We start from the raw sequence: 3,227 nt of genomic DNA, 5'->3' as shown, positions 1-3,227 counted from the left end.
ATTCAAGAAGCTGAGATCTGAGGATCACAGTTCAAAGCCAGCCCGAGGAGGAAAGTATGTGAACCTCTCCACCCTCAATTAATCACCAAAAAGCTGAAAATGGAGATTGTGATAACACTCTATTAAGAGATAGCATGCTAGCCTTGAGGGAAAAATAGCTCAGGAAATGCCTCCAGGCCCTAAGTTCAAGCCTAGGATCGGCACTAAAAAAGCTTCTTTCTTTTTTTTTTTTTGGCCAGTCCTGGGGCTTGGACTCAGGGCCTGAGCACTGTCCCTGGCTTCTTCCCGCTCAAGGCTAGCACTCTGCTACTTGAGCCACAGCGCCCCTTCTGGCCATTTTCTGTATATGTGGTGCTGGGGAATTGAACCCAGGGCCTCATGTATACAAGGCAAGCACTCTTGCCACTAGGCCATATCCTCAGCCCTAAAAAAGTTTCTTATTGTGTCTTCAGAGTTGTTTTTATTTTAGTCATTTGTCTGTGTGAGATAAAGCCCTTCAAAGAAACTTAAAAGAAGTAACCAAAATAGCTAGTCATTTCAGGTCATTCTATTTAGATAATCTAGAGAAAAATATGCTTGTTATAATACTAAATGCTCTACCTAGAGGCATTTGTGTCTACCATTTTCTTTGGAATATGTTATATATGACCTCAAGCAGCATGCTTAGAAATGTGCTCACTTGTGATATGTCTTTCCTACATGGACATGTCAAAGCTTCTCCAAATAAAAGAATTATCTCTGGCAAGTAAATGCTCTTGTTAATAGTAAACCACTTTCTAGTCTTTTATCATCTGGCATGCTCGTTGGCTTTTCATTCCTCAAGAGGTAAAGCCATTGTATTTGGTTATACAACCAAGATGCATTCTGGGTTGTTAGGAGACTCAGCATTTCCCTATCCCCGGAGACTGTGACACATGGACCATGATGAGGTAGTAGAGATCCAGGAATTTGACCAATGTATGGACTGCACTGACTGCCATCTCGATCTCATCCAACACAAGCTATTCACCTATTATGAATAGTAAGTGTCTGATTTATGACCCCAAAAGATTAGGGGAGGACAAAAAAGGGTAATGAAAACAGCACCACTGCACATTACACTTAACAATCTTTGTTGGCTTTTAGGTCTCTTGTTTCATTTCCTCATTTTCTAAATCCCTTTACACAATCCCCTTCTCTCTCTTGCTGCCAAATTCTCTGGCTCTTCCCGAGCTCTCTTTCACAACAGTGTGTGATGTAGATGATTGCTGTATTTTCGTTAGAATTTCTGCTCTTGTACTCGGTGACACTAACTGATGTTATTTGCATGCTTTAAATTTTTTTCTGCCTTTTTTTTTTAGATTTCACTACATAAAATTTATTTTTATATAAAAATGTATTAACACCCTCACCTACTTTTAGATCAGTTAATTTATGAACCCATTCTCAATGTGGGTGTAACATCTGTGGCCTGCCTTTTTCCCTCTCTTCCTAATTTCACCTTCAAAGTGTGACTTCAGTGAAGGTATTGCTCATATATAAAGTCTATTTTAATTCTGACCCACACTGTCTCATCTTTGATGACCTCACAGAAATTTTCTACTCTGGTTTCCTTGCTACTTCACACTTTGTTCTAATAAACTTACCTCCCTTATGCCTGAAGTATAAGGTGGTTGCACCTCCTCTGTGTATTGAGGACCTCTCATTTCCTCTTCCTCTATCTTTGAAGTGACTACACATTCTTGTCATTATCCCAGTGTAATTATGAATAACATTTGCTTTTGCAAGTGGATCTTAGTAGAGCACATAGTGACCTACTTATAATCCAGATATGCACTACAGAATGAAGTTTGAGTCAACAGCAGACTGCACACACAATAGTGGCTCCTTAAGACTGTAACAGCTGAAAAAGTTTCCTGTCATCTAATGAGGATTAGCAGTCCTAAGCAGTAGCATAATGGGTAAATCACACATTTGTGGTGATATATGTATAAATATAGCAGTAAAATTATATATAGTGTGTAATACTTGATAATGGTAATTAATGACTATGTCACTAGCTTATTTGCTTTTAAATCACTATTTTAGATGGTTCACTTTTATTTACTAAAAAATGTTTGCTGAAAAACAGCATGTATATTATATATACATCTCCTGCCTTCTATGTCTCTTGATTGCATCATTTATCTTGTGCTTGATTTTAATCTCCTGTTGTTTTGTTCAGCATGGAGCAATATATTATACACACAAACATATATGAATACATCAATACATTCATACATGCTACACATATATATATACACAAACATATATCTATGTATGTATGTGTACCTCTACAGATATATTATACAGTCTAGACATTTAGTCAGCCATGCCATCTAGGCTTGTATGACTATACCCTGTAATGGCTATACACTGGTAAAATGGCCTAACTGCATTTTTGAAGGACTTACCTTCATTGTTAAGTGGCACATGACTGTATTTTAATTACCCATGTCTTTATAATTCCCATGGGGTAACAAGTTCTAACACTTCATAGGAACTTCAAAACTACTTGTTGAATTTCAAGGTGAAAAAATGTTATTTCACTTAACTGTGATTAGAGCCGGTCTCCAATTCATATCAGGCCTTCTTATCTAGGAGCACCTCTCTCTCTGGTCTGACAGTGTCCTGAGTGGATGGGAATATAATTGCTGTTTTAGGAGTACATGGCTAAGTTTACATCCTTCAGATACAAGGGACACTTGTGGCAATGTTGAGGAAGGGTAGATCATATTGTCACACCACCCTCTTGTGGCTATTGTGTGGAATTCATTTAGGGGCTAGATAACATTTTTTAAAAGCCTCTAAGGTTATCCTAGTATTTAGATAACTTTGGGATAATGGCAGTTTGAGCCCTCTCTCTCTCTCTCTCTCTCTCTCTCTCTCTCTCTCTCTCTCTCTCTGTGTGTGTGTGTGTGTGTGTGTGTGTGTGTGTGTGTGTGTGTGTTCCAGCCCGAGGCTTGTCCCAGAGCTTGGGCACTGTCCCTGAGCTTTTCTTGGCTTACCACCTGAGCCACAGCTCTACTTCTGGCTTTTTGGTGGATTTTTGGAGATCAGAGTCTCAGAGACTTTCCTGCTAGGGTCTCATGGACTCAGCCTCCTGAATTGCTAGGATTGCAGGTGTGAGCCACCAGCACTTGGCAGTTTGAGCCATTCTTAAGGGACCTAAGTGGTAGCTTCCAAAATATGATTTTATAAAGATCTAC

The sequence above is a fragment of the Perognathus longimembris genome, chromosome 11, assembly GCF_023159225.1.
Source record: "Perognathus longimembris pacificus isolate PPM17 chromosome 11, ASM2315922v1, whole genome shotgun sequence".
In the NCBI taxonomy this organism is placed as follows: Eukaryota; Metazoa; Chordata; class Mammalia; order Rodentia; family Heteromyidae; genus Perognathus; species Perognathus longimembris.
The sequence above is the reverse complement of the archived record's forward strand: the minus strand, read 5'-3'. Positions refer to the sequence as shown.